Genomic DNA, 25,555 nt, shown 5'->3' on the forward strand with positions numbered 1-25,555 from the left:
TTATTAGCTTGGGAAACAACTGAAGTCAAATCATTTGGCACTAAGATTGCCAAAACTGCACACACTGTATGTCAATCTCAAGAAAGATGTTCAGGTGACCCAGGATGTAGTCACATGAACTTTTAAAAGCAGTGATATCAACCAAAGTATTCCAGTGATGATAAGCAGCATGTTAGATTTCTAAGAAGTCATACCTGGGTCTAACTAGGACTTCATCGTGCCATCTTTACTGATCTTTGTCTGTTATATTGTGTCCCATTTACAAAGCTATGTCCCGGGCCATTTCATTTAGTTCTCATTTAAATTCTTTATTGAAGTTTCACAAAGGCATCCAGTCACTTTCCCTTGCTGGTAAGTGCTAGAGCTGAGTCAAAAATTCACATCTTTTGATTCTACTGTGTTTTTTTATTAACCTTGTATTAAATAATTATTGAATGAAATAAAAAAATCCATCTTAGGAAAGTCTTCCAAGGTTTTAATAATTCTTGAGATCTAGTTTTTATCATCATAAATATCTGATCTTAAGCCTTTGAATTTCAGAAAATTATGCATAACTCCCTGCAAAAGCCTGTGAAATCAGCAGGGGGTGTTTTAGTCGTATATTATCCCTTAAAAGAGAGCTGTGCAGTTTCATCAGTTTTGAAGCTTTGAAGTATCTGCTTCATCTAGATACAGATTTTAATATGCTAAAATATTATAATTAAAACAGAAATTGCTGGCCCCACCTATCTGTGAAGATGGAGTACTACAAGAGATTCATACTGAAGTATGCTGTGGATTTCTGATTTGCATGAATCCCAGCATAGCAATACAGGAAACTTTATTTTAGGTTTTTATTTTAATGAAATTGCGTATGTGACTTTATTGATATAAGTAATTTAGTGTCTGTCTATGGGAAAAATGCTAATTCCAAACGATTGTCATTTGGTAGTTCCCTGGAAGAGATATGAAAGCCACAAAGACCAATATCTTCCTGTCATGTGGGGATTTTTCAGAGAAAATTAAATGTGGTTTGGAATTGCCAAATTGAACTTTATAAAATGTCTGTTTTGCTATGTGGAGTGCCCTTTTCTGGTAGTATTTTATAATTCTATAACGTGACTCAATGCTCTGGAGAAACATTAAGGACTGTACTTACCACACATTTAATTTTTTTTAAATGGCAGTTTGATGCCCATTGTTCACAAAGGAAGCTCATGCCCTACCTTGAGGGAAGAAGAAAAAAATTTAATAATTCTGAGCAGGCTGCAGTTAAGAAGCAGAGCAACCCACAGCGAGTAGCACAGACTCTGCCTGAGGGGACAGTGCTCCAGTATACTGCTTTGGAAAACTATGGTATTTATCACTATTCTGGGCAGTATTTGGAAGCTTGCGTATTGCCCTCAAATATCTGTGAATTATTGTCAAGTATCCTAACAAAGTGATGAAGGCAGGCAGCCTTTTCACTAAGGATGGCTTAGAGAACATGAATAGTTGTTTTTTTCCTTACACAAAGCAAATCTTACATGGATGAACAATAAGCCAGCAACCAATAAAGGCATTGTCAAGATGCCTTTATTGTCCTTTAAACCACAATATTTCATTGACAAAAATCCTCAGCACAAACAAAATTACTCAAAACTACAAATACATTTGCAATGAAGATTTACCAATTATTATAAACGTGACGTGGAGACCATTGTTGCATGACTAGGAATCTGGGTTCAGTTAGTAAATGTTCTTCTCTGGGCATCCTTATTTTCCTCTCTGAGAGGGGTCTGTGAGCAGGCACAACTGTTCCTTTTTTTCTGCCCCAACTCCCTTGTTCTTGCTCATCCCACAACATCCAGAGCAAGATGTTTATAGGAGATGTTGGATTAACTCAGTACCTGCTGAGAAACAACTAATTTCCTTTTCTTCCAACTAGTGAGGGGTACATACAGATGGAAAAAGGATGGGGACATTTGTTTGACTTAATTTTTTATTAACTACTTTTAGTGTATGTGTGAGTGTGTATGTGTGTGCATACATGTGTGCTTGTGTACATATCATGGTGCACATGTGGACATCAAAACTAGAGAACAACTTACTTGTAGGAGTCAATTCTGTGGGAACTGAGTCTGTCAGACTTGGTGGCAAGTGCCTTAACCCGCTGAGCCACCTCGCCAGTCTGGCTTGCTCAACTTTTTTGAGAAAGGGGCACAGAGCTCTTTCTCATTTCCACTTTGGTCCACTTGAGGTTAGATTTTTCAGACTGCTGGTGGACTGTTCCCATTACTCTGCCCTGCTACAATTTCTTTTCCCCAAACATCCATAGATTACCACTTTCTTCACTTGTCTCTACAGTTCAAGCCCTCGTCCCCAATGAATTTCGGTTGCTTGGGTAAAAAACATAGACGACACGTTCTGATTATTTTCTATTGTGAGAGTTACCCGTCAGCTAGCTGGGGGAAGTGGTCTCATTTTGCTTTGTCTGCCAATAGAAACCATGAGCAGACAAGATGAAGCTTTCAAATGCTTGTCTCTGCCAACTGTGCCTCTCTCCCCGTCCTCACCCCATCTCCCAGCGGTTTTGTCAGCGGTAGGTAGATGGGCGCGTCTGTAAGTGCTGCCCTCTAGTGTTGTAGTTCTTCAGCCTTTGGGTGTTGTGCCTCTTGGTGCCATAAGAGTTAAAGTCCTTCTGTGGACCTGGGCTCCCTCATCCCTTTCTTGCTATTGACGTTGTAGCTTCCAGACAAGCTTAAGTATTGGGATTCTCTCAGCCATTGGCCACAGCCAGTAAGTATCGCAACTCTATGAAGTTGGGAATCCTCAGCCCATAATTTTAGCCAGTGTCACAGCTGTTGCAGGGTCTCAGTGCTGGTTCTAGAGATTTAACAGCTCTTTGGAGCTTCTCTGATGACCACATCCCAGTTTATCCTTTCTGACTCCTTCCAGCCTTTTGTCTTCCAGTCTCTCTTGTCATCTCTCTCCTTCCTCTTTTCTTTTTCTGCCTGCCCTGGCTACTCCTGAACAACTGTCCATCTGTTTCTTCTATAGCTGTCATAATGCTGGCCCACCTTACTGCCTTCACAGCCCAGCCCACTGACTGCTCAACTGTCCTTCCAACTGTTGTTCTACTGCCTCTGCTTGTCAGCAGCTCAGTCTGTGGGACTAAGAGAGGCAAGACAAGGTGACTGAGAAGGCTGTCATTGGTCCTGACCCTGCAATCTAATCCAATGAGAGGTAGCAAACTAATGTCTCCCAGACATCTCTCTTAGTGAGCCCAGTAGCATGATTAGAAATCCCAAGAAAGGGCGTTTGGATGAGCTATAGCCATTTTTCACTGATCCAACTACAGTCTTGCAGTTTAACGCTAACTTTTCAACATGATCAGAATGCCCTCATTTACAAATGGGATTGAAACAGAGAGAAGCTGAGTGCCCTGGTTCACCTGACTGTTGACAGAGGGGTTTGAGCTTGACTGTGTCCACTTCACCTTCACTCTAGGCTGACTCGCCAGGACTCTTGGAAGCTGCCTGTTCTCCAAAGGGCTGTAACAACTGCACATCTTTTCCCCATCTATGTGCAGGCTTTTCTTGCTGTCTTAGTCATATGATTTCTCAGTCTATGCTGGTTTTAATAGGAACAGCCCCCATAGACTCAATATGCTTGAGTGCTTGGCCCATAGGAAGTGTCACTAATAGGAAGTGTGGCCTGGTTGGAGTAGATGTGACCTTGCTGGAGGAAGTATGTCACTATGGGAGTGGGCTTGGAGGTCTTATATGCTCAAGCTATGCCCAGTGTGATTCACAGTCTCCTTCTGCTGCCTGTGGATCAAGATATAGAACTTTCAGCTCCTTCTCCAGTACTGTGTCTGTCTGCCTGGATGCTGCCATGCATCCTGCCATGATGTGTCATAGTGTCTCTTCATAGCAACAAAGCCATAACTAAGACATGGTCCAAGATTCTTTTGGAATGATTTCTTCTCTCCATGAAACTTTGTCTCCCCATAAACTTTCCCACACAGTAAGCCATCCTCCAATTGAAAAACCCATCTGTCCCCTCAACCCCTGTATCCCATATTATTATCAACTCCCGAAGTCTGGTTAGGATAGCAGAGCTTGCACCTGACTCGAATTTGCACTGCTGGTGTCATCACTCATGTTTCTGCAACAGCTTCTGTCTTCTTGCTCTACAACCTTGTTATATCCAACAGCAAAACAACCCTAAAAGCATAAGCTAAGTCACCCACCTACAGGGGGCCTCCCATTGCATTTAAAGGAAGAGCCTAGTACATTGCCAAGGCCTAAACCCCCTTCTCTCACCTTATCAGATCCATCTCTCTGATAAACTGAGACTCTCATGTTGTTTTCTCACATTATCAAACATACCAAGCTCTCCTCTCTCTTCTTGCATCAGGCTGTATTGTCTGCTTGGAACCATCACCTTCTATTCTTCAGCTGACTAGTTTGTTTCCACCCCCCTCTCTCTCACACAGACAGACAGACACATACACACATACACACACCACATCATACACACAGGGGGGACAGATACACAAACATAAACACACGGGGGGAAAAGAGAGATGCATACAGAAATACACACACAGACACATACAGACAGGCACACACAGAGACAGATATATAGACATACAGACAGGCACACACACAGACAGACATATAGACATACAGACAGGCACACACGCAGACAGACATATAGACATACACACAAACACACACACAGACATGTACACCCGAAAACACACAGACATGCATACAGTTACACACACAGACACACATATAGACATACATACAAACACACACACAGACATATGCACACACACAAACATACACAGGCAGATACACACACACACACATACACACTAAAATCTAGGATCTGTACATGAGAGAAAACATTCAGTCTTTGTCTTTCTGAGTCTGGCTTATTTCACTTTATATAATAATTTTGAGCTCTATCGATTTTCCTGCAGATGTCTCATGACTTCATCATGACTTCTTTATGGCCAAATAAAACCGTCTGTGTGTGTTTACCTCGTTTGCTTTATTCACTTTTCTGCTGCTGGACACAGAGGTTGATTTCATTTCTTAGCTATTGTGAACAGTTCAGCAATAAACATGGATATGTAAGAACTTCTTTGGTAGGATTTAGAGCCCTTTGGGTATATTCCCAGAAGTTGTGTCCGATGAATTGAATTTAAGAGAGAAAGAGTATCTTGAATTATTGAAGTAAACCCAACAAATCATAAGAGTCCTTAAAGTGGAAGAAAGAATTAGAAAACAGAAGCAAAAGAGAAATTCTCACAAGAATGATTCTGCCCAACGGTGCTGGCTTTGAAGATAGAGAAGGGCTAAGGCCAAGATAGCCATGCATATTAGATAGGTTTGTGTCAACTTGACTGGAACTAGAGTCATCAGAGCAGAGGGAACTTCAATTGAGAAAATGCTTCCATAAGGTGGGGCTTGGGGCAGCTAGCCTATAGGGCACTTTCTTAATCTGTGATTGATTGGGGAAGGCCCTGTTCACTGTTGGTTAGGCCACCCTTGGAATGCTAACCCTGGCTTCTGTAAGAAAGTAGGCTGAGCAAGCCAGGGTGAGTAAGCCAATAAGCAGCACCCCTCTGTATCACCTCCTGCCTCCAGGTTTCTGTAGACTTCTCAAGACTTCATTTCCCTGATTGAGTTCCTGTCCTGACTTCCTTCAATAATGAACAGTGCTGTGGAAGGACAAATCAAAGAGACCCTTTCTTTCCTAAATTGCTTTTGGTCATGGCGTTTTGTCACAGCAATAGTAACCCTAACTAGGACACCATGCCTTCAAGATACTGGAAGCTTAAAGTGGCTGGAAAATCCCAGGATTCTCCAGCTTGAGTCTTTAAGAAGGAATGCTTGCTGTTGACAACTTGACTTCTTTGTTAAGTGAGACCTACTTCAGACTGCTCAACTCTAGAATCATGAGACAATATATTCATGCTGTTTAGAGTTACTAGGTTTGTCATAATACGATGCAGCAGCCATGGAAAATGGATGTAGTTTCTTTAACTGTGATGTGAACAGGGTGATGGATACCTTGCAGCTTTACAAAGCATGCCTTGCGCATTTTGTTTGACTTCTAAGATAATGCACGTAATGGCCTGCCATGGACCGGGCTCAGTGGGCCCTCCTCAATCCGCGTGAATCGGAGTCTCTGGACAGATGGGCATAGAGTCGGCAGGAATGGGGTGACAAACTGACGCGACATGAGAAAGTGTATTGAATCTGAATGTAATGTCCAAATGAAAACCAGACTTTTTTATACAGAAGAAAAAACAAGAAAAGCCAGGTGGACACATCCACTGAGTTACAGTGACACAAAACAAAAGGAATGCATACATCAAAATATGGTGGGGACCTGGCCTCATTTACCACTTAGAATGGAGCCCAGGGTTGTCTATTGTTAAACCCACCACCAGGGGTTCTTAGTAAATACCTGATTATGCTGTTCCTTTGGGCTAGCACCAGGGGGTTCTGCTCTAGCAGACCTTCTCATGAATAAGGCAATACCACAACCCCCCTATTTTTTAGGCCTTGGTAAATTCTTGCAAATGAGTGTAACTTGGCTGTTCTTTTAAGTATCTGTAGGGAATCTCCATTTGTCAAAAGAATTCACCAACTTGCCTCCAATATGCAATGTAGTCTGCCATACCTGACTGTAATGAAGATTCTAAATATACTTTGCTAAGCTTGCCTTGAGACTTTTAACTCTTATCCAATAAAATACTGTAAGAAAGCATGCAAGACCTTCCACAATATTGCAGGAACAAATCTGGGGCATCCTAGCTATGGGAATGCCAAGGTTCCAGGAGGCTAAGTTTCCTTGAAACTCTTTGCCTCAGGACTGCTTCCAGGTTTCTAAACCTGTAATGCGAGTCACTACTAGAGTGGATGTAGCAATGGACCAAATACAGTGTGGTCCACAAGTTGAAAGCAATTCATTAGTGTTATTCCCCCTTTCTTCTTCCTTTCTAAATATGCTCAGCCAGAAGATATACAGCTAGCCATATATAATCATCACAAATTGTAGAGTGTTGAAATCAATACTCCGCTGGTATTGAAATCAAACGCATGTTCAGATGCAGCTCCCTTATTTTTATTGTAACATATGACAAAATAAGCTCAGAGAATTACACCCTCATTTAGTGTTCTATGGGGCTCATGAAAGATGACTGTCTCTTCTGCAGATTTTTATTAAGCTTGTCTGTTGCATACAGCACTTTCTTCTCTGGCTTCATTATTTAGAGGCATTGACAATTTTAACACCAGAGAGTTAGCCTAGGATAGAATTACAAATGCTAAATCTTAAAACAAATAAGTCACTTGACATAACTGCTGCCCAGTTATAAAGCAATGTTCATTTCGGTTCATTTAATACCTTTCTTGTTCTTTTTGAAGGGAAGATCATGAAGAAGTGTTAGCGCTTCTTATCTGTCAGAATGGCTTAAGGTTACAAATACAACCTATCAAATCAAGTGGCAATGCAAAATAACGAAGCCTCAGACTATCATTATAAAACGTCAAATGTTTGTGAAATGCATATACGTGTTGTGGCTGAGGCCTTGTCGTTTTTAGATAATCGCTCAAATAATTCTGTGTGGGAATCATGAATCTGAGGTGGTGAGGGTGAGGAAGGAGAGTACTGGGTTAGGGCTATGAGCTCTGTGATAGCTCATTTATATCGCATTATACTTCATCATGACAGTCATATTATATTAATCATACCATATTGTACCCAATCTCTGTCACATCACAATTTATACTCTATTTGAATTTAAAAGGCTTTTGTGGTTCCATCCAACAATTAAATCACTGCTTAACCTAGAATTTCTATAGGCAAAATGCCTCCCAAGTTCCAACATATTCATAAATAACTCCTATAAATTGCCCACCTGAGCTTTCTTAAACTTTCTTGTCATTTTTACTTTCTCATGCTTTAATCTGAAGACACTCCTGTGTCTCTTCTATGTATACTTCAGACAGTAAAAGACACCCTGTACAACACAACCTTGTTTCAGGGTTTCATTGCTGTGAAGAGACACCATGACCACACAACTCTTATAAAGGAAAACATTTAATTGGGGCTGGCCTACAGTTCAGAGGTTCAGTCCATCATCGTTATGGAGAGAAGCATGGTAGTGTTCAGGCAGACTTGGTGTTGGAGGAGCTGAGAGTTCTACATCTTGATCCACAGGCAGCAGAAGGGGACTGTGTGTCACACTGGGTGTAGCTTGAGGCTAGGAGACCTCCAAGTTCAACCCCAAAGTGACTTCATTCAGGAAGACCACCTCCTAATAGTGCTTCTCCCTATGGGCCAACATTCAAACATAGGAGTCAGGGGGAGCCATTCCTATTCAAACCTCCACAAAAGTCACACAGCTCCTGCCCCAGACCCACACACCTACAGAGAAAAATCTCATAAATGGTCTGTGTTGTGATGCCCTCTAGTTTCTAAATGACTCTATTTTAATCACTTCTTTAATATAAAATGGCTGTTATTATTTATTATATTCAATTTTTTGCTGCTTAATAGTAGGTTGTGACCTCTGCTTTGTAAAACAGTGTCTTATTTTTATCATTAATCTGTAAGCCTAAAAATTAGGCCATGTCCCATTGTCCTGTGAGGCCTGGTGGTTTTTCTTCATTTACAATGGTCATCTTTGTAACTTGTATGACACCCTTTTTCTTTTTTTAAAGTTTGTGAAGATTCTATAGTTCAGCTCACTAGACAATGTTGAAGTTGGGTAACTGTTAAATTGTATATGCTCTTAATGTAATTTTACTATAAAATAGAGTGACTTATTGTCCGCTCTCTCATATGCTCTGCCTATGGGGGGCGTCTCATGATAATATTCTTTTCTGGCATGTTAATCTTCTTTTCCTGTTGTAGGAGAAAGCCCTAACACACCCCCTTCCCTGTCTAAGGAAGCCTGGATAGAAATGGCCTGGGAACTTATACAACTAAGGTTTCCTTTAAGAAAGATAATTCAAAATTACAAATACTAGGTTAAGTGTCAAAGCCAATATTTATTTGGAATAAGACAAGAAATCACATGAAATAATAAATATCCAATAGCAAAATCACAATATAACATCTCCAAATAACAGCCAAATTTTTTTATGATAAATTTCTTTCAGGTTTTGATATTGATATTATATTTATAATATATTTTATTATAATCATATAGCTGTGTGATATATAATATAATATATAATTTATATATATATATGAAGTTGGCTCCTGGATTCTAAGGGATGAATATTTGTGTTGCAATTTACTGATCTAGATGAAATTTCTATTGATTTTTATTATCTACCCTATTATTTTTATTTCTTGTTTTTTTGGGGTTTTTTTGTTTTTGTTTTTTCGAGACAGGGTTTCTCTGTATAGCCCTGGCTGTCCTGGAGCTCACTTTGTAGACCAGGCTGGCCTCGAACTCAGAAATCTGCCTGCCTCTGCCTCCCGAGTGCTGGGATTAAAGGCGTGCGTCACCACGCCCGGCTTATTTTTATTTCTTACCCCATTACTTTTTATTTAAAATTTCTCCCCGTTCTTTAAATTACAGAATAGAGCAGGAAGGGGGTGCTCTATATCCATTCAAATCAAATCTATTCTTTCGAAGTCATTTTGCTGAAGTTCTCTAAGACATCTTCCCAAATGTTGGTAAAAGTGAATGTTTGTAGTGAATTCCTCCCTCAGCCGGATTCCTAATGGCTTCAGTTCCAACAGTCTACAACCTGGAATGAGATGGTGGTCTTAGCTGATGCTGAGTAAAAAAACCTTTGCATGGTTTATAAAGACACATTCTTGTGGGTAACTTCTTAGGACCTTCCCCAGAGTCCTGAAATGCTGGTTAAAGGAAAACGCCTTGACATTCCTACTTCATAATGCTTTTGGCTCAACCTGCCATTTGCCAAGGAGAGTCAGCCTCTGAGGATGCTGAGGCAAAACAGCTCCTTTACAATACAGTCATGTGTATTCTTAAAGTCACACGGGGAGTGTGTGGACGTGGTGGTGCTCATTTATTACTTCCTTGAGGTTTTGGGCTTCAGTGAGTGGCAGTGCAGGTGCTGGACACCGGAACAAAGGCTGCTTCTATGTGGTTAAAGGGTTAGAGTATGTAGAGCAGCTAGAAAAGGCACTGAAACAAAGCAACAAAGCAATTCACCCCAGAATATCCAAACAGAAGCTGGGGAGGCTCCTCATACCTCTGTCCAGTAAAACAGTGTTGGAGGTTGGTGGTGGGGGTGGGGAGAGTAGAGGGGGTGGGGAGGGTGATAGGTGGGGGTGGGGAGGTGGGAGGTGTTGTTTGCCTAGAACCACAGTTGCAAATGAACTTGGGGGATCCTGGGACCGTGGTGTCAGCAAAGCTGCACCACTTCTACTATATTGTTTGAATCCGGCTTGTTTAGGAACTCAGAATCACTTAGCGCGATGAAGGCACTTCAGTATTATTGATCTTGCTTTTTTCTTGAGATGGCTTTGAAGACGATGGAGAGGGGAACCGAAGACAATGTGGGGACAAAAACTATTATCAAATAAAAGCATCTAAAATACCTAGATTATGTTCATTTACTGTGGTCCCCCACCTCTTAAAACCTGGAATACTGTTGGAGGTGGGGTGGGAATAAAACCTTTAAAATGGAATTAGCCTAATAGGAAAATTAACAATAAACTATAAGCGAAGCATGAAAGAAGGTTAGTTGTAATTCTGTTTAATCATCTTCATGGACATCAAGAAGTCATTTTCCTTTTCTGTACCTCAGTTTCCATCTCCCGAGGGCACGTGAATCCTGAAGGTCACCTCCAGCTTGGAGCAGCTGTTGTCAAAAACGTAGGTGTCATGAATATTGGTCTTAGTGTGGCATCTTGGGCCCGATTACAAAGGCAAGTGTAGTTTACTTTCTGTAGTTTACTTTTCTGCAAAGTGCCGGGACAGGGCGGTACCTTCTTTAAGGACATTTCTGTTCTTTAGAGAAATGATATGAAAAGCCGAAGGGAAAAATCTGGAAGGATGCAGAGAGGGAAGCCCATTTTAGCCACTGGGTGGCGATATTGTCCCACGTCGTGGAAGGTTTTTTTGTCCCATTCGCCATTCGCCAACCGTTCCAAACTTTGAATTAACTAAGCATAGTCAAGGAAGATTTTCAAAAGGGAGCTGAAATAAAAGCAGGTCGGCAGAAAACCACAATTACAGGGGAATGACAGTAAAGGGCAAGGCCAACTAACAGAAATAAAATCCCTGTCGTCAAGGCAGTGAAACGTAGAGGGTTATATATGACAGCTGTGTTTGGGTATTATTTAACAGAATATATGGAGAGGAGTACATCGTAAATCTATGTAGGTTTTAAAAAAATAATATGATTTAAAGATTAGTTCTAACAATCAAAGATTTAGCCCGGAGGATTACAAAATATAGGCTATATTTCTAAAATCCAAACACAAATAGACTGTTTTCTTCTTTTGTTTTTAGCATATATTAATTGAAAAATAAGTTTTGCTGTGACATGCCCACACGTGCATTTAATGTGCTTTTATTATGTGCATCCTCTTGAGTTTTATCCTCCCTCCCCACCCTCTCTTTCCCTTTTACACCCTTTTACTTCCATCTCAGGATTAGGTTATATCATTTAACATTGCAACGTTCAGTTCCATCCATTTTCTTGCAAACAACATAGATCCGTTGTTCTATATGAATGGAGAAAAGAATTTCTTAAATAAAGATTATGTTTATTTATTTGTGAGTGCGAAAACACATCACTGTGAAGATGTAGAGGTCAGAGAAAGTGGTCTCCTCACTACAACTTTTGGGTCCAAGGGTCTCACTGGATTCAGGTTATCAGGCTCCATGGCAAACAATTCCACCCACTAAGTCTTCCCTCTGGTAACCAACTCCATTTCTTTATCCTCTGTCTGTCAAAGGATACCTGTGTGGATTCTGTAATTTTCCAGTTATGAATAGTGCTGTGGCAAATATGCATCTGTCGATATTGCTATAATAAGTTGATTCTTTGGGGCGGGGGTAGACACACAGAAGTGGTAAGGCTGGGTCCTATGGGCGATGTAGTTTTAGTTGTTAAGGGAACCCCTTCATGTTGATTTCATATTGGCTGTGGTAATTTACGTTCTCACCAGCTGTGCATAAGACTTCCTTTTTCCAACGCCATGCTAGCATCTGTTGTTAACTTTGTGATGGCTGCCAATCTGATTGGGATGAGGTGGAAACCAGATAGTGGTGATTGGCTGCTCCCTGCTGGCTAACAGCGTTGGACAATTTAACACCTTTGTTGACCACTTACTTATATATTTTTGAGACCTGTAGGTTAGGTCCATTTGCTCATTTGTTGAACAGATTACATTTTTTTGTGTGTGTTTAATTTTTTGAGTTCTTCGTGTGTTCTAGAATATTCGTGAACATCTGGCAAAGATTTTCTTCTCTGTCTATAGTTTTCTCACCGTTGATTGCTGCCCTGGCCATACAGACGTCCATTATTTGATGCAACCTGATTGGTCATCTCCTTTTGTTACCTTCTGAGCGTCTATAATCCCATCAAGAAGGCCACTACTTACATGTGAGTCTGGAAATGTTTCATGTGTGTAGCAATCCTAAGGCTTCAGGTCTTATGCTAATGTCATTAACATATTTTTGGGTTGATTTTTCTGTTGGGTCAGAGGCAGAGCATGTGTGGGTATCCAGTTTCCTCAGCTCTTTTTGTTAGGAGACCTTTCCTCCTATGTGCTGGCACCTTGGTAAGAACCGGATGGCTTAGCTGCTTGACCTTTCTCCAGATCGCAGTTTGTTTGTTTGTTTACTTAGTTATTTACTTATTTAGTCTAAACTAGAAGGGACCATTTAAGAGGATTGTACTTTTCCATTTTCTTTTGTACTTTTTTGATTGTACTTTTCTTTTTTTCTTTTTTGCTATTCAATCAAATAAAGCAATCTATAGTTTTTGAGCCCTTTTCTTTTCTTTGAAGTGGTTTTCACCTGGGCATCAATCTTTTGTTTGGAATTTTGGGGTGAGAGGTGGGATTAAAGTTCTCCCTGGCACTGAGATGGGGCCATTTTATGTATCTATTGATGGATCTATCTATCTATCTATCTATCTATCTATCTATCTATCTATCTATCTATCTATGTATCATTTGTATATCTGTTATCTATGTGTCTATCTATCTATCTATCTATCTATCTACCTATCTATGTATCATTTGTATATCTGTTATCTGTCTGTCTATCTATCTATCTATCTATCTATCTATCTATCTATGTATCATTTGTATATCTGTTATCTATGTGTCTGTCTGTCTATCTATCTATCTATCTATCTATCTATCTATCTATCTATGTATGTATCATTTGTATATCTGTTATCTATGTGTCTGTCTGTCTATCTATCTATCTATCTATCTATCTATCTATCTATCTATGTATCATTTGTATATCTGTTATCTATGTGTCTGTCTGTCTATCTATCTATCTATCTATCTATCTATCTATCTATCTATCTATGTATGTATGTATCATTTGTATATCTGTTATCTATGTGTCTGTCTGTCTATCTATCTATCTATCTATCTATCTATCTATCTATGTATCATTTGTATATCTGTTATCTATGTGTCTGTCTGTCTATCTATCTATCTATCTATCTATCTATCTATCTATGTATGTATGTATCATTTGTATATCTGTTATCTATGTGTCTGTCTGTCTATCTATCTATCTATCTATCTATCTATCTATCTATCTACCTATCATTTGTATGCCTGTTATCTATCATCTATCTACCTACCTATCTATCTGTGAAGACAACTCAGGAGGAGACTCTGGGGAGAGTAAAAGCTTTGCAACTTCAGCCCTGTCCTCCTCTATCTTCAGCAGAGACGATGTGAGAAGACAAACACAATCTTCCCCATGGAAGAACCGCTGAGCACAAAGGAGGAAACCCAGAGGCTTGAGGTAGAGAATGGTGACACAGTTCCCACTCCCGAGTTCACACACCATTTCTTGTACAATATACAGAAATCTGACTGCAGGAGCCTATGTGGGCTACAGCCTGCTTCTTTCTACCATTGACTCTGTTCAGCTCCCCATCTGTTTTTTTCTTTGTTATTCCTTTATTGTCATTGTCACCATCATCATCACCATCATTGTCATCATCAAAGACAGGATCTCACTATGAAGCCATGGCTGGCCTGCAATTCACTGTGTAGACCACACTAGCCTCAAACTCACAGAAAGTCACCTGCCTTTGACCCCATCACTCTTTGTCTCTTTCCTGGTATGCATATACAAGGTCTTTCTGAGGGCCATGGCTTGGGTCTCAATGTCCTGGTGGCCTTAGCTGTCTCATTTCTCTCCCTCTGACACAGTAACTATGAGCTTATATAGTTCTGTGCCCATTTAAAAAAAAAAAGTGATACCGTTAAGTAACCTTTAACAATGAAGCCCATTCATTATGCATTTACCTGACGACACAAAAGCAGCATTTGCTCCATTTCAGGGGACTGCCACAGATCAAAGGCACTGAGATCTGAGTGTGTTGGGAACAGTCAGCAGAGACTGTATGGAAATAATGCTTAGCATTTATGTCACACTTTCAATGGCTTCTGCAATCATTAATTAATTATCCTACACAATAGCTCTATGAAGAAGGTCAGTGCCACTAGCTCTATTTTACGGAAGAAGACTCAGACAGCAGTTAAGACATTTCCCCCCAACGTTTAAAGACCTCATATCAAAGCAGCTCTGGGGTGGAGGCTGTAGGTACAATACAAGGAAGCTGAGGAGTACAGAGCCGTGAGGTGCCTCTTGGGAGGCTCCACTTTCTTTGATCTATTTAGAAACATTCTGAATATGAGGATGTTCTAGATTCATGTACTGCCTCTACTTGCAGTCCGCTTGTTCTTGCTGATCCTACTCAGTCTGCCATTTTTATGAGATCTCATGTCCTATTCATTCATTCATTCATTCATTCATTTATTCACTCACACATTCACTTATTCCTTCACTCACTGATGCAGCTGAACTCACTATGCAGACTACAATAGCCTCCAGCTCTCAGATCCACTTGCCTTTGACCCCATCACTCTTTTGTCTTTGGTAGGCATACACAGGGTCTTTAGGAGGCCCATGGCTCGGGTCCTCTGAATACGTATATCAGTTAAATGAGGCAAGCCAACAGAATGGTAAACAACTGATTCTATAGACAACCTTTGCCTTCAAAGAGCTTTAATTTCTTTGTAGGAATGTACAGGTATACCCACCCACACACCACCACCACCACCACCACCACCACCACCACCACCACCACCACCATCTTAAAGGGCATGGAAAGAGAAAGACATGGCTTCTCCCAGGTAGAGTCTAGGAAGTGGACACCAAAGAGGTAAGGTTTAGTTAATCCTCTCTGAGATGCCCTGCTTGTGGCTGAGACTATGGGGCTCCTCAGAGTTCCTGGGGAGATATAAGACAAAAGATGACCTGAATATTAGCTGCTTCTGTTTTTGCCTTAGGCCAGGGGTCTTGTGGGCTAATTTACTATGCCTTACCTTGAAGAGTTCTAACAGCCTATGTGGATATCCTCTTCCTCTTCCCCTTCCTCTTCTTTTTGTGGGATGATGAGCTATTTGAAAATAGGGATAAATTCCTGAAGCCTATAGTATGTTGTAGGAAATATCAGCATGGATAACTACCATGTACCAAGTGCCTGCCCTGCTCAGTGCTTTAAATAGCAGATACTACAAAGACTTTGCAGTCCCGTACTGTTATTACCACCGTTTTACAGTTGAACAAAGGGAAACTGAGAAAGTTTTAGTAAATTTGTTCAGAGCTCTGCAATTCTTTCCACTATTTACCAGGAGTTTAGTGACCTGTGTTCTGTGCTAAGCTGAACAGAGCAGCTGTGGGCACTCCCTGTACAAGGCTTTCAGAACACTGTGGGGACAGGCATCCACCAGTGGGCATCAATTCGTATTATACAGCTGTCCGTCAGTCCTCTGTCCGTCAGTCCTCAGTCACTGCTTGTGATGAAGTCTCTGGAGAAACATGCAGGATGTAATGAAGGAGAAGCACAGTGACATGATGTGGCACAGGTCCATCCATGGGGAGACACAGGGGCAAACGCACAATCACGGAAGGGAGTGGGGGCTTTCATGAGTGCAATAGGAGGAGGTGGCCTTTGAGGAAAGCCAGTGCTATTAGCATCTTACAGATGAAGAATCAGACCCCCAACATTAAGGCCTCTTGTCAAAGCAGATCCAGGTGTGGGGTTGCAGCTAAAGCATAAAGTAGCCCAGTGTTGTAGTAAATATTTAATCTCAATTGGGGGTTTTACCCTGCCTTTGATCAATCAGTCCCCAGATAAAAGACACAAACCTTGATGCTTATAATAAGCCTTTAAAGTACAAGAGCTAGGCAGATACCAACCCTTTTTGCTGTTATTCTATTATGTCTACTTCCCTGCCAATAACCCTGAGTTATAACTTGCCATGCTTCATCTGGGCTGCTCTTACACCAATTGAATACCCCGTTTGTTAATTGCAACCCTTTCCTAGTGCCACCATGGAACCTTCCGGAAGAAATGTGTTTGACTTCTGTTGTCTTACCAGTCAGTAACATCAACAACACAACGACATCCATTCATACAAGAATGGAAGGGCAGTTCTGTTGAGGATGTGTGTTAGGTACTTTTCTTGTTGTGACAAAATACACCAGGAACACAACTTGAGGAAGGAAGGGTTTGCTTTGTCTCTCAGTTTGAGGAGACAGCTCATCTTTATAGCAAGAAGTGTAGAGTAGCAACTGAGGTTGCTAGTCTCATGGTATCTGCAGTCAAGTAGCAGGGAGCAATCCATGCTGGTGTTTAAGCTCCCTCCTTTTTATTTACTCTAGATTCTAGGTCACAGAGTGGTGCCACTCACATTTAGAGAGGATCTTCTCACCCCAGGTAACAAAATGTAGAACCCACCCCAGTCATCTCCAGAGGATGTCTAAACCCATGACTGTAGAGCTTGCCAGTCAGTTGGACAGTCTTAACAGTCATGGAGCTGAGCCACCTAGATGAGCTCTTGCAAAGATTATTTGCAGCTTACCTGTACGACTTTCTAGTTCTACAATGTTGAACAAATTGTTTAGCATTCTCAGTTTCTTGCTCGATGCCTGTAAGGAGGTGATAATAGCATCCTTTTCACAGGCTTGATGGAATCATCACAGGGGTCATAACTACTCCTGGCCCACAGGACACCTATGTGTGGGAGTTAGAAAGGGTTCCTACTCCACAAGTGGAAGAAGAGAATTTGAGGTTAGTATATTATATACTTCTCCTTAATTACAATTATACAAACATAAAATCATTGTGAATAAATAATATAAATTAAATTATTAAGCATAATATGAGATAGTATTTGAATTCTTAATCACAATAATTTAAAAAATCAAATCTAGAAATAATAGATATGGAACAAGCCAAAAAATTTAATAGCAGTTAATTATGAAATTTCCATAGCAACAAATAAACAAATGTTCTAATGTAATTAGCACATCATTATATAGTAATCTCTAATTTATGTCAATTTGATGCTTACTTTGTATATTATTAATGTTAAATTAATATTAGTGATTACCTCGGGGTTCATGTCATAATGAAAGTGTTTGTATGTTCAAAATAGGATTCCACTGTCTCAGTAGGGCCTGGGAGACTAATGGCTTAGTGTATGGATTATAGTGTGCTGGTATTGATAAGGATTTCAAAAAGGATTTTATATTCTAACCAGTGCTGCCTTGAGGAAAGCAACCTTTGGTCTAACAACACAAGAACAGAGAAAGGAAGTAATAGATACAATGTAAAGCAATAGGAAGTGTTGATAGCAAGACTAGAGAGAAACACTGCTAGGTGAGGCAGAAAGGAACTCTAAGCTAAGAGGACGAGAAATCTCTAATTATAGGGACAGCTTTCCCATCGTATATACATTTCCCTATATATGTATCTGTCTGTACCTTAAATGCTGGATGTATTAGAATAAATAATAATTCAGAGTAACCAAGAGTCAGGTATTAGTTAATTTGTTCTGGAAAGTAGTCAATACTCTAATGAATTAAATATTCCAGACTTTGTGGGCTATAATTCATTGCAGCAGCTATTGAGTCACTCCACGGTGGACGGAAGCAGCCCTAGGTTGTTTGCAAATGAATGACCTTGGTGTTTCAATAAAACTTTATTAACAAAATAGGTGGCAAACTAGATTCAGCTTGTGAGTCATCATATCATTTTATTATAAATATGTATGAGAGAATACTTTTTTGCATATAACATGTAGATCATATAATATGTAAAATATATATGTGTAGTTTGTTGATTATTTTGAATGTGGTTAGAGCATTAAAATACCTTGTAAACATAGTCTTTACTTAAGTCCAACTGGAATGTGCTACAGATAAATCCTATTAAATTAGGCATTTCACTACCTCCTGCTGGAAACTACCCTAATAAATAATAAAAAGCCCACTTGTCCTTGAAATTAATTACATTCTAACAGATATAAGAAAAATCTGCAAAATAATAAAAAGAACCACAACATGATGGTCCTAGTAGACTTGGTCCCCTCTGCACCCGAGTGAAGAAAATTGAGCACATATATAGACTATCATATACTCAGTGGTCACGGACCGCTGGTTTTTATTTTAAATTATTAAGTTTATATCATAATTGAGGTGTTTTAGGATTAAAATGCCTGGGGTCACATCTTGGTTTCTTTTCCGTTTCATGCCGGGCGGTGGTGGCGCACACCTTTAATCCCAGCACTTGGGAGGCAGAGGCGGGTGGATTTCTGAGTTCGAGACTAGCCTGGCCTACAAAGTGAGTTCCAAGACAGCCAGGGCTATACAGAGAAACCCTGTCTTGGGGGTGGGGGGCGGGGAAGAGAGATGTTCAATTAAGCCACAGAAGAACTTTCTCAGTAAACGCCATCTCCTTCCTTCGATGGACTTAACTACAGCAGGTGCAGCTGTAATTGAGGGATGTACCCTGTCTTGTTGTCAGATGAAGTTGATTGATTGTTCTCAGGTTCGATGCTGAGAAAAGTACACATGATGGTTTGTTTCAAGGTTCCGCTCTGGTCCTGGTAATGGCAACAGGCTGGGAAAGCAGCCCCAAGGCTGATTGCTAAAATAAAAAGGACTAGTTACCCAGTGAGTGTTCTTTACCTGGATGGATACTCAGGGGAAGGAAGTAGGAAGCATTTAATGCTCCGGAGTAAGAATATCTCAAGCAAAGATAAAAATAAGCCTCTGCCTTGTGATTGAGAGTGATGCAGAAAGAGAAATTATCTGAAAACGAAACAAAACAAAACAAAACAACAACAACAACAAAAACAAAACAAAAGGACGGGGGTGTGGGGGGGAAAGAGTTTGAGACACACAGGAAGGTATTTAGTCAAAGCTCAGACCAGATGTCAGAGGAATGTGGAAGCTGAGCTCAAACCCAGGACTTGGGAGATGGAAGTAGGAAGAACAGGAGCTCAAGGGCAGCCTCTTTCAAATAGTGAGATCAAGGGCAGCCTCTTGCATAAGAGACCGAGCCTTAAAAAAACTAAAAAAGCAAGACAGTGTGAGCAAAATGTAGCAGCAGGATGCAAGGCAGACAAAGCCCAGGGCATACAAAGGTGAAAGCTATAGTTGAAATTTTAGGATGATGATGTCAGAATGAGACCCAAAGAAAAAGCTCAGCTGGTAAACGCAACAGAGACCTTTCCACCCAGGGATGGTGAGTGGGGCACGGACTCCGAAGCACAGTCCTCCACTTTCTCCTCCTCTTCCTCCTTTTCTCTTTTCTTCCTCCCATCCTCCCTTTTGTCTTTTTCTCCCCCTTTTCTCCTTCTCCTCCTCCTCCTCCTCCTCCTCCTCCTCCTCCTCCTTCTCTCTCTCTCTCTCTCTCTCTCTCTCTCTCTCTTTCTTTCTTTCTTTCTTTCTTTCTTTCTTTCTTTCTTTCTTTCTTTCTTTCTCTTTAGTACAGAGTCTCATTATGTTGTCCTGGCTGGCCTTGAACCCACTATGTAGACCAGACTTGCCTTGGATTGATAGAGGTCTTCATGCCTCTGCCTCCCAAGTGCTGGGATTAAAGGCGAGCACCACCAAGCCCATTTGTCTTCAATAAAGGTAAAAACGCTTTGAGAGAGACAAAACAATCTCAGTTTGGTCTTTATTTAATTTGTTTATAAAATAGCATTTTTAAAAAGCATTTTAACACCATGTCACAGCCATTTAAACGAATTTTTTATCTTCTTAAAGGAAAATATTCTAACTAAAATTATTATTGATTAGATAAATTGTGGACCAATGTTTTTAAAATGCATGGCCATAAAAGGAAAGGAGGAAATTAATACACATAAAGTGAAGCAGTAGGAAGCTTTGAAAGCAAGACAACTAGAGAGAGAACTGCCAGGAGAGGCAGGAAAGAAAGTCTAAGCTGTGCAGACATAGACATCTCTATGAATCATAGAGGTGGTTTTCCTGTGGCATATGCATCTCCCTCCACGGGTATCTATCTGTGCCTTAAATTCCAGATGTATTAGAATAGATAGTAAACAATGAATAGTCGGGTATTGGCAAGTTTGTTCTGAAAAGTAGTGAATACTCTGACAGATTAAATATTCTAGACTTTGTGGGGCATAAATCTCTGTAGCAGCTGTTGAGTTACTCCACAGTGGACCGAAGAAGCTGTAGAGCATCCTGCATGCAAATGGATGACCTTGGTGGTGTCTCAATAAAACTTTATTAGCAAATTAGGTGACAGGGTAGAATAGGCTTGAAAGTTATCATTCTATTATAGACATATATGAGAGAATTTTCTTTATATATAGTATATGTATATTTCATATGCAAACAATATACATGAAAATTAGGTCTGGAGTATTTGGGTAACTTGGCCAAAATGTCACAACTCAGTAAACAGAGTAACAGCTGAAGAAGATGTTTGTAGGCACCTAGGTCTGCAGAGATCCTGATCACTTTCAACATAACCATACACAGTCATCCTGAAATTGGCGTCGTCAGATACTCCGTGAGTGCTTCATTCTAGGTAGGGGGCTTCTGAATACTTTACAGGCTTCTTTCTCATCATCTTCAAATGGAGTCATGCCTGGTCCAGCCAGCCATATCCCTGGGCTGAAGCAATCCTCCTGCTTCAGTCTCCCAAGTAGCTGGGCATGCAAAACTGGCTGCTACGCATGGTTCACAGGGATGCCTTTGGAGGTAACCAAGGCTTTGTACGCTAGCTGTCTTAGATTGTGCCCCTTAGATCTATTATGCATGAGCCATCTCTTTTTAAACAGCATCATTTCATCTTTGAAGAAAAGAAGGTTCAGACTCAGCATTTAAAACAATGTTTGAAGCCAAGAAGTTCACCAGAGACCATCTAAGCCAGGGTCCTGTCATCCTGCTTAGCTCACATAGCTCCCTGTTTTCTGGCTCATTCTGGGGTATTCTCTCAGCTGTTTTGCTCAACAGTTCTCCTGCTGCCAGAGTGCTGAGTTCAGCACTAGCCCTTCCCTATCCATAGGTATAACTACACCCAGATGACAACGCCTGTGCCTGAGATGCCCATTCCTTCCCTCCACTCCCTGCTCAGCTGCATCCCTCCCCCCCCCCCCCCCAAGATCTTCCTCTGGCTCCTAAACCAGAGCTTTGTTTCTGGTTTTCCTATTATTGCCTTGAATCTGATGTTCTGATCTCAAGTGACCCCAACATCCAGGTGCCCAGAGCCAGATTCTTCCCTTAAGCTCCTGTGTCACATGCCCAGGCCACATTCCTAGCAGTTGGGTGCAATCACTGATGTCCACTGCTCCTTTTGCATCCCCAGCTTCCCCTTTGCAGTTGTCTCTGTCATCACTTTTTATCCCTCCAACCAACCCCACTGGGAAATTACTCTCTTGAAATTCTGGGGAAAAATATCAGGGAACCATAGCTCTCTATCACTAGATTCAGAGTCAGGGCAGTATACTCGTACTCAGGATTGACCTTTTTTGGGGGAGGGGTGGGGGTTGGGAAGAAGTATCAGTTTGGCCTCACAGCTGCAGTCTATCATAGCTAGGAGGGTGTGGGGAGCAAAGCCATTCTCATTAGGATGGGTAGGAAGGACAGAAAAGAGCTATGGAAAAGGAGTCATGGCAAGATGTAGTTCCTGAGGACACGCCCCTATTGACTTCCTCCATTTAGATCCCAGTACCTTTTTCCACCTCCAACTCATGTCTCTATATTATGCTCCATCAAGGGATCAGTTCACTGAGTAGGTGAGAGCTGTAGTGATCTGGTTGTCTGTGGAAGTGCTTAGGAATGAAGTGATATTTAAATGGGACCTTAGTTCTTAGCTTAGCAAGTGGCATGGTTGTTGTGATTTTTCCGTTGTTCTATGTCCACCTGTCCTGGACTCCTGGTCAGCCTTGTTCTTCAAGTCCTGGTGCTGACTTTGCTGGCTTCATTTGCCATCTGCAGGGAGCATCACGCCACGCAGAGGAGGCACATCAGTGGGTACACACATCTGATCAACCTGGAAAGCCTAAGGGGTCCACCTAAGTGCAGGGCTGACAGGAGACATTCTAGGGAACGGCTCGCTCTGCCTTGCCTGTCATCCTCTATGTGTGCTTGTATTCTGCCATAATTAACAATGCCCCAGCCACTGGCCTGTTTCCGATGAGATATTATATGGTTACCTATCTTATCTGAAAAATGGGGATAATAATGCCAATCCTTCTAATGCCCTTAGGAAGATTAAATAAAATTATGTTTATGAAGGCTCTTCGAAAGGATTTAAAGACAGCCTGCCCTAGCTGTGAAGGTGACGGCACTATTTTTGTTGTTATTATGTTTTGGCTCTCAGAGACTGATTAGTTCAATTCTATTTCCTTGGCTATGTTTTAGACTGTTGAGGTCACGAAACAAGTTATCTCCAGGTTAGAGAGGTGTTATTATAAACACGGTTCCATTAGCAGTAAAAAAAATCTCATTTTTTCAAGTTAACACTTCATTAAAAAATACAATTGATTTTTTACAGAATAGAACAATGCTACCACCATAATTTCTCCAGTGTTCTTGCTGTGCTTCTACCTGAAGGCAGAAAAAAAGATACTAATAGATTCTTAGGCAAAGGATAAACAATACCGCACTCACGTTAGCAGTATAGCGAATAAGGAACAAGACAGTGGAAAGCCAACCCTGTGTGCGTATGTGTGTTTAGTTCTAAAAGGCTTTGGAAATATAAATACACTAAACACATACGTCCCGTGCCTGTGTCTGCTGGTTTTGCAATGGAAAAATGTTTTGAGCAAAGGGGGGAACATTGAGATTGAGTGACCAGCCAGATGATGAGCGGCACCCTAAATAACTGAGAATTGTCTGGTGTCTTATCAGTGATAGTTCTTTCTAACAAAATCAACAAAAGATCCAATCTGTAATTAAAGTGTCCAATTGTGCTGTTCTGTCTCTGGTGTAATAAATATGTGTTTATGTCCCTGTGTTTCTAAATAGTATGGTCTTTCTTTTGTAGAAATGAAGATATTCCTGAATAGCTGATCTTCCCGAGCCACAGAAAAAGATAGTCTTTCAAAAAGGTTTGACAATATTATTTGGCAAGCTATTTCTTTTGGTGTCTCTGATGATGACTCTGGCAGGAAGGAGTTAATTTTTATCAGATAGAAAATGAAGAAGTCGAATTGGAAATTTCTGTAATGGAAAATTAAAAGTGTGAATTCCATGTAGAGGGGGGAAGCTGCTGATGGATTTGGAGGAAGTAATGTGCAGTTGGAGTCCACGGGGCAGTTTTCCCTGGCTGTTTAGGGTACATTGGTTTTAATGTGGATTGTAAGGGTGTTAGAAGGCCTCTGACATTGAGAACTGTTAGCTTTTACATCCTGTTTGGATCCTTTAAAAAAAGGATGGTTGCGAAATTTCATTTATAATAGAAATATTTGACTGTTTTAAAAAGTATTGTTATTTAACCCATTATCAAGTGGGTTGGGAACTGAACAGTGAGCAAGTGTTTGTCTAATGGTGGCCTCCATAGTGGCACTGGACTCTGCCTGTCACTTTCCCAACTCATCTGAGAGGTGAGTGTTAGAATTGGCATGCTTAATCTAGATCTTCATTTATTTAACAAATTATAAAATCCTGTTAGTACAAAAAGGCCTGAGAACATGTGTGTCTGGCCCTGTTATCCTAATAGATTTTAATGAAATCTAGAGGAACATTGCACAGATGTAGGAGTTGGAGTAAGGTATGGAGTCTGTCTTCAGAAATCCACAAAGCATGCCGGTATATTAAAGGCTCCAGCAAGAATCATTAACTATTTTAAACTATTCTGTAGAAAATATTTTCACATGAATGCACTTAGAGAAATGGTGATCTTTAGCTTAGCTCTAGAATGAAGGTTACTACCACCAACATTTGCACGCTAACGAATAGAGGGGAGTGAATGAGAACATGGGAATCTTATAAATACATGCATGAGGAAACAGGCGGTTGAATTACAGCCATCCATAATCTGCATTAAGGCTGAGAGATACAAGGGGTCATAGGCCTTTGTACTGGCTAGTTTTGTGTCAACTTGACACAGCTGGAGTTACCACAGAGAAAGGAGCTTCAGTTGAGGAAATGCCTCCATGAGATACAACTGTAAGGCATTTTCTCAATTAGTGATCAAGGGGGAAGGGCCCCTTGTGGGTGGGACCATCTCTGGACTGGCTGTCTTGGATTCTATAAGAGAGCAGGCTGAGCAAGCCAGAGGAGGCAAGCCAGTAAAGAACATCCCTCCATGGCCTCTGCATTAGCTCCTGCTTCCTGACCTGCTTGAGTTCCAGTCCTGACTTCCTTGGTGATGAACAGCAGTATGGAAGTGTAAGCCGAATAAACCCTTTCCTCCCCAACTTGCTTCTTGGTCATGATGTTTGTGCAGGAATAGAAACCCTGACTAAGACAGCCTTTTTCTGTAGAAGACACTTTACAGGGTCTTTGTAAAAATGACTGATTACTGAACATGGCCAAGAGTTGTGGGAGTCTTCTAAATTTCCCTGGAATGCATCACCATCCAGATTCCCTAACTCATTGGCTCCTGCAATAGGCACAGAGGCCATCAGTCTCAGGTGCCCTGAAAGGCCACCATGCTGGATGCATGCCCCACACTATCCAGACGAGCATTTTTTTTTTTTTTTTCAAGACAGGGTTTCTCTGTATATCCCTGGCTGCCCTGGAACTCACTTTGTAGACCAGGCTGGCCTCGAACTCAGAAATCCACCTGCCTCTGCCTCCCGAGTGCTAGGATTAAAGGCGTGCACCACCACGCCCGGCCAGATGAGCATTTAAAACTGAAAAATCTGGTGATATTTATTGAACCCCTTGTAGGATTCTATTTGCTTGTGAAAATCAGTCTCCTTATGACACCTACAGACGGTCATGTGATCTCAGAGCCTCTGCTCTTCTCTGCCCCATGTCAACCTCATGTCTTCTAAAGTCTTGTAAGTCAGTCTCTTAGACTTCTTTTGTTATTCA

The 25,555-nt window shown here is 41.0% G+C and overlaps 1 long non-coding RNA gene across 4 annotated transcripts; it reads left to right on the top strand.

Moving 5' to 3' along the window:
• Positions 1-2,528: 2,528 nt before the first annotated feature.
• Positions 2,529-17,315, top strand: Gm34155. Of its 4 annotated transcripts, none has more exons than XR_876342.2 (5): positions 2,529-2,560; positions 10,782-10,849; positions 12,463-12,587; positions 13,898-13,978; positions 17,214-17,315. It is a non-coding gene; the product is annotated as a predicted gene, 34155 (long non-coding RNA). The 4 variants fall into 4 exon arrangements; XR_385133.3 differs by having other exon boundaries at positions 2,536-2,757; XR_876340.2 differs by lacking the exon at positions 17,214-17,315 and adding an exon at positions 15,266-15,290 and having other exon boundaries at positions 2,536-2,757.
• The last annotated feature ends 8,240 nt before the right edge of the window (positions 17,316-25,555 follow it).

Source organism: Mus musculus, chromosome 17 (genome assembly GCF_000001635.26).
Source record: "Mus musculus strain C57BL/6J chromosome 17, GRCm38.p6 C57BL/6J".
In the NCBI taxonomy this organism is placed as follows: domain Eukaryota; kingdom Metazoa; phylum Chordata; class Mammalia; order Rodentia; family Muridae; genus Mus; species Mus musculus.